Here is a 7,496-nt window from a genome sequence, read left to right as displayed (position 1 = left end):
ATTACTGTCATTAACAACAAAAATAACAATAGCAAGAGATTTTGATTAATACAGGTAATGGCCATTCCTTGCTCCAGGCTTCTGGAATCATATCCCTCTGCCACAAATGAGGTAACTACATTTTATATCAATTAAAGTTCTCCATTGACTCCTATTACATCATACAATGTTTTCTTTCTATCTTCTTGATTATTTATTTTCAGCCTCACTAACCATTATTGTATTCCTCTCCCTTAAATGTTAATTAGGTGCCCAATAAGTATTTCTTCAATAAACAAATTTTAGATAAAAATATGAAAAGGTAGGGCTTCCCTGGCGGCGCAGTGGTTGAGAGTCCGCCTGCCAATGCAGGGGACACGGTTTCGTGCCCCGGTCCGGGAGGATCCCACATGCCGTGGAGCAGCTAGGCCCGTGAGCCATGGCTGCTGAGCCTGCGCATCCGGAGCCTGTGCTCCTCAACAGGAGAGGCCACAGCAGTGAGAGGCCCGCGTACTGCCAAAAAAACACAAAAAACAAAACAAAACAAAGAAACAAAACAAAAATATGAAAAGGTAAACAGATCATCATATTCTCTCCTTTCATTCTTTACACTTGCTTCTCATGTTTTAATGCCATTAATATTGAATAGATATGCCCCAAGGGTAGCAAAAACTTATTGCACATTTGTTATGAACCATATTCTGCTATGCATAGAGCATAAGAATAAAAGAAGTGCCTGTTGCCTTGGGCAAGTTATGTTTTAGAATGGGACGTACATGCAAACTAATTAGCACGTATTCTAATAACTTAAATTGTTAAGCATATTCATAAATATATTTTAATAGGTTGTTATAGTCCCTGTTCTTCCTGGGTGGTCTAACTTTATGGAAAAAGAAAACATGCTATTTGCATGAGAATGTTAGTAAAGAGCATGTGGTCAGAAAAGGTGTGGATGCTTACATGTTTAGTACTCTATTTTTCTATTTCCTTTATAAAATCATTCCTTTCTTCAGGCCACAAAAATATTTTGTTTGTGTCCCAGAAGATAGCCCAGTGCATCACACATAAAAGCAACCCATAAACATTTGTTGAATTAACCTGGGGAAGTAGCTGACTACATACACCTGGAAAAGAGTCACTGGAAAGTGTTGAGGATCCTTATACCTATTTGGGAGCTCAAACACCATAAAATGGTAGCAAAACACATTGCAAGTAGAAAAAGAAATGGACATGAGATCCAGTTCTATTTAGCATTATTCCTAATTCCTAGAGTACAATAGAATTCAGTTATGCCTCAGTTAATTATTATAATCACTTTATCTAATTAGAAATTTATCATTAAATTTCAAAATTTAAAGGAAAATTACACAAGGAGAAACATGTTGTGAATAATTTTGTTTTTGCTTTTGCATTTCTACATCTTTTTCTCCCTTGAACTTATTTTGTTTCTTTTTCCTTCTCCTTCCACTTATTAAATGTGATCTAGGTGATTATTCATTCCATTTAATTGAATATCACTTGAATACACTGCTCCCTACTTTTCCAATTTCTTCATGCTTGATGAGGGGTTGCTAAGGAAATCTGCAAATGTGAACTCATTTCCTCAAATTTTGTAATTGCCTTACAGGGAGATATTAAAGGCGTGAAAATTTAATCTTAAAAGATAAATAAATATAGAGCAACTTGAGATGAGGTTCTAAGGAGATTCTAAATTCTTATTATCTATCCTTGTAATAAAACCTCTTTATTATTCCTTCAGAGTTTTTTTTTTAAACTGAATGCCTGATCTGTAGCAAGCAATGCAGTATGTGCTAACATAAGAATAAGAAAATTTAACTTGTCAAATATTTGCACATACATGTGATTCATGATATATTTATTATCATCATGATTAAAAAATTACCATTTGTTTTGCTTAATTTTACATTGTAAGCATTTTTATATTGATTCTTATCCCTTCTTGTAAAGGAGGAATGAGATGTGTCACTCTGACACATTTCTTAATGCATCTCTCATCATTTACGTGTAAATTTAATGAAAAAATAAGTGGTGTTCTCAGTTCAGTTCCATTCTTGCTTTGGGAATGATTCATTCATGGAGAACAGGAGCGCTCTGTTTCTCTGAGGTTTTAGGTTGTTCAAGGACTAACCCTTTTAGAAAGTGTGCCTGGCTCTGGTGCTATCTCAAACTTGCCGTTTCAGTCTACGTAATTTGGGACTCGAAAAGTAAGCTTAGCTGCCTTTCACATTAAGCACCATCTTCAGAGATGGCGTTTATTAATAGTAAGAATGCTATATTTCCTCATGAAATAAGCTGCCACCTTTTGGGGTGAGGTGCATATATGTCATCATGTTCTATAAATATACATGACTTCCTAGTTGTTTACAGGTTTTTTTTTTTTTTTAATATGATAGTGTTGAATTTTGTTGAAGTATTTTCACTCTGTATCAGGATGGTTTTCTAACATTTCTTTTTGGATCTACTGTAATGGGGAACTAATGTTAATACATTTGCAAATATTGAACCAATCGTAAATTCCTTAAGGAGCACACTTTATTTTGACGTGTTACCTTTTACTGGGATTTCAGAATCTGTTTCCTAATATTTTGTTAAGTTTAATGAAAATACAGTATGCACACAGAAAAACATACATATCAAACCTGTACAGATTGATGATGAATGTATAAAAACTGAACAAACACATGTACTGGCAGCCAGATGAAGAAAAATAGCATTATCCCATAATAGTCCTCATTGTGCATCCTTCACATCACTAACCTTTGCCCCATCTCAACCCAAGGGTAATCATCATCTTTCCTTGTAATAACATAAATTACTTTTGTCTTGATACTTTATATAAATGGAAACAGAGTAAGCAATATTTGTGTCTGGTTTCTTTCACCCAACATTGTGTTTGTGAAATCCATTCATGTTGTTGCCTATAGTTTTAATTAATTCCAGTCATCACTATTTGAAAGTCATTATGTAAATATTCCACAAAATATTAATTCAGTTGATTTATGGACTCTCTGATAGTTACCAGTTTGGGATGGAAATAAAGAGGGCTGCTAAAAAAAAAAAAGCGAGAGAGACGGTGCTATGAACATTCTAGTAAATAATTGAGATGAATATACATCATTTCTGTTGAATATGTACCTAGAATTTCTGTGTCATAAGTAATGTCTCTTTGGCTTGCATAAATAATGCCAAAGAGTTTTATAAAGTAGTTGTGCCAATTTATAGTTCATCACAATGTGTGAGAGTACCAATTGCTCATCAAAATCTGCAGTTTTCTTTGTTGTCATCCTGAAAAGTGTGTAGTGGTACTTCATCATTGTTGTATCTAACTTTGCCTTGGTGAATAATAAAATTGAGCGCTGTTGGGCTTCCCTGGTGGTGCAGTGGTTGAGAGTCCGCCTGCCGATGCAGGGGACACGGGTTTGTGCCCTGGTCCGGGAAGATCCCACATGCCACGGAGCGACTGGGCCCGTGAGCCATGGCCGCTGAGCCTGCGCGTCCGGAGCCTGTGCTCCGCAATGGGGGAGGCCACAACAGTGAGAGGCCTGCATACCGCGTACCGCAAAAAAAAAAAAAAAATTGAGCACTGTTTCATTGTTTAGTAGCCATTTGTATACTCTTTGCTGAAGTAATTGTTCAAGTCTTTTGCAATTTTCTTCCTAGTTTTTCAGTATTTTTCTTACTGATGTGTAAGAATTTGTTATATATTCTGGGTACGTGCCATTTGTTGGACATATGTATTATAAGTAACTTCTCTAATTTTGTCTTTTCAAGGAAACTGCTTGAAAAGCAGTTTCTCCAGTTATATTTTTCCTTCTGGTTCTGTTTACTTTGGGTTTATTTTGTTCCTCTTTTCTGGCTTCTTATGGTCAAATCTTAGGTTACTAATTTGAGAGTGTTTTATTTTCTAATGAAAGAATTTAGTGCTGCTTTAGTTGCATATGACATATGTTGTTTTACTTTCATTCTGTTCATTATACTTTAATTTTCTTCGAGACTTCCTCTTTAATGTGGATTATTTATATGTATGTTGTTTAATTTCTAAGCATTTGGAGATTTTCCTGTCATCTTTCTGTTACTGATTTTACAGTTTATTTCCATTATGGTGAGAAAACATATACATTCTGTATGATTTCAATTCTTTAAAATATTTTAAAAATTTTATTATGACCCAAGATATTATATAAGCAGGCTTGGTGAGTGTCCCATTGGAGCTTGAAGACAATGTGTATTCTGCTGTGGTTGTATAGAGTATTCTGTAAATATTCAGTAGATTCTGTTGGTTAATGGTGTTGTTTAGTTGAGTTGTTCTATATGCTTGCTATCCAGAGGCCAGTCTGAAACTTGAGCAGAATTCCATACTGTAGTTCACTTCTCAGACTTCTCATGTAGTTAATTATGTTTGGTTCATATGTTGTTCAGGTGTGGTTCTGCTCAGGACTTAATGCAAAAATTTGAAAATCGTTTTCTCCAGCTTGCTCCTCTCTGTCCTCTCTCCCCACTCACTAGCTGGAAGAGAAGACTTGATGTATCATTACTGAAGGGTGTGGATGGAATTCAGGTCTCCATCCACAGTCTCTGTGGTCAGGTTCCATGATGTATTCATTACAAAAAGTAAGTATAATCTTTAAAGTGTAATATAATATTTTCAATATTTTGTAATAGTATAAAAAATGAACACTAAAATTTTCACACCAAGTTAGCTAGTTATCTTATGGGAAATTAAATTAAAAGCATTGTTGATTTTAAGGTATTACTCACTTATTATAAAAAAGGAAAATGTTTCAAATAAAAAGTTACTACTAGAAACTGTTGAAAAGATACTTTTGTTACCTGGAGAAGACTTAACATCAGATGTCCGGAAATGTTTCCATTTTAAATTTATTGGCAAAATGTATACATAATTAGAAAAATTTTGAATATTCACACACTTCAAGAATCAACAACTCTTCCAAGCAGAAAGCTTTAGTGGAATTTGAATTGAATTTTTAAGATAACAATTACAATAGCTTAATGTAGTCTTGAAATATTTTATGATCTAATTTGTTTCCTACTAATAATCTTTGGGTGAATAAATGAATTAAGAGCAGATTTTTTTTTTTAAGTAAACTATATATAGGATCAGATAGGGGGAAAACACATTGAAATAGACTTCAATATTCCTAAATCCTAAAAGTATAGAATCTTTGCGTTTAAGGATATGTGTTTCATCTAAATTTACGTGTCTCTGGTAAACTCTCATGCATTTTAAGGCACAAATTCCAAATGACAGATTTGAATCCTTTAGAAACATCTAGACAATTCATGTAAGACTCTATTATATAATATACCATTGTGTCATAGATTGCTGTAATGTATTGTTAAGTATTTGCTTTCTCATCCAATTCCCCACTAAAGCATAAAATTCTCCAGGGCAAGCACCTTGCCTTATTCATCTTTAAATTCCTAATACCTAACAAAGTGTCTGGAAAAATAACTATGGAAGAATGAGTAAACATGTGAATATATACATGCATGCTGTCCCAAATGACAGTATTTCCTTCTTTTTAAGGCTAAATAATATTTGATTGTACGTAGATACCACATATACTTTATCCTTTCATCTATTAATAGACATTTGGGTTGTTTCTGCACCGTCTATTGTGAATAATGCTGTAGTGAACATGAGAGTGGAAAAGTCTTTGAGGTCCTGTTTTCATTTCCTCTGGATTTATAGATAGAAGTAGATTTTCTGGATCATTTGGTATTTCTAATTCTAATTTTCTGAGGAATCTCCATGCTGTATTTATTTGTTTGTTTATTTATTGAGAATCTTCAGGTCTGGCACTTTATTTTATTTTAACATCTTTATTGGAATATAATTGCTTTACAGTGTTGTGTTAGTTTCTGCTGTATAACAAAGTGAATCAGCTATAGGTATACCTGTATCCCCATATCCCCTCCGTCTTGTGTCTCCCTCCCACCCTCCCTATCCCACCCCTCTACGTGGTCACAAAGCACCAAGCTGATCTCCCTGTGCTATGCGGCTGCCTCCCACTAGCTATTGATTTTACATTTGGTAGTGTATATATGTCAGTGCCACTCTCTCACTTCGTCCCAGGTTACCCTTCCCTCTCCCTGTGTCCTCAAGTCTATTCTCTACATCTGCGTCTTTATTCCTGTCCGGCCCTTAGGTTCATCAGAAGCATTTTTAAAAAATATTTAATAATTATTATTTATGGTTATAGGAAACAAATTTTAAACAAATTTGCATACATGTTTTGTTGCTGTGATATATAATAGGCTGATCAATGAAAGACTGTCAAGTATAAAAATATCAATGTATTACATCACAATAAAATTCTGTGGGGGAAATGAAATGGAAATATAATTTCAAGGATTAAAAGGAAAGATGTAAAATGTCTGATTGTGAAAGAGCTTGTCTTATACTTTTTAAATGGATGATGGTGGCTGTCTCTTCATAATGATATTTTTTTCCAACATCTTCATTGGCGTATAATTGCTCTACAATGATGCATTAGCTTCTGCTGTATAACAAAGTGAATCAGCCATATGTATACACGTATCCCCATATGCCCTCCCTCTTGTGTCTCCCTCCCACCTTCCCTATCCCACCCCTCTAGGTGGTCACAGAGCACCGAGTTGATCTCCCTGTACTATGCAGCTGCTTCCCACCAGTCATCCATTCTACATTTGGTAGTGTATATATGTCCATGCCACTCTCTCACTTCGTCCCAGCTTACCCTTCCCCCTCCCCTTGTCCTCCAGACCATTCTCTATGTCTACGTCTACATCGACATCTTTATTCCTGTCCTGCCTCTAGGTTTTTCAAAACCTCTTTTTTTTTTTTTTTGGATACCACATATATGTGTTAGCATATGGTATTTGTTTTTCTCTTTCTGACTTACTTCCCTCTGTGTGACAGACCCTAGGTCCATTCACCTCACTACAAATAGTTCAATTTCATTTCTGTTTATGGCTGAGTAATATTCCATTGTATATATGTGCCACATCTTCTTTATCCATTCTTCTGTCAGCAGACACTTAGGTTGCTTCCATGTTCTGGTTATTGTAAATAGTGCTGCAATGAACATTGTGGAACATGACTCGTTTTGAATTATGGTTGTCTCAGGGTATATGCCCAGTAGTGCGATTGCTAGGTCATATGGTAGTTCTATTTTTAGTTTTTTAAGGAGCCTCCATACGGTTCTCCATAGTGGCTGTATCAATTGACATTCCCACCAACAGTGCAAGAGGGTTCCCTTTTCTCCACAGCCTCTCCAGCATTTATTGTTTGTAGATTTTTTGATGATGGCCATACTGACTGGTGTGACGTGATACCTCACTGTAGTTTTGATTTGCATTTCTCTAATGATTAGTGATGTTGAGCATACTTTCATATGTTTGTTGGCAATCTGTATATCTTCTTTGGAGAAATGTCTATTTAGGTCTTCCAACCATTTTTGGATTGGGTTATTTGTTTTTTTGATATTGAGCTT

This window comes from Delphinus delphis, chromosome 11 (assembly GCF_949987515.2).
Source record: "Delphinus delphis chromosome 11, mDelDel1.2, whole genome shotgun sequence".
NCBI classification, from domain to species: Eukaryota; Metazoa; Chordata; class Mammalia; order Artiodactyla; family Delphinidae; genus Delphinus; species Delphinus delphis.
Note: the sequence above shows the minus strand (reverse complement) of the source record.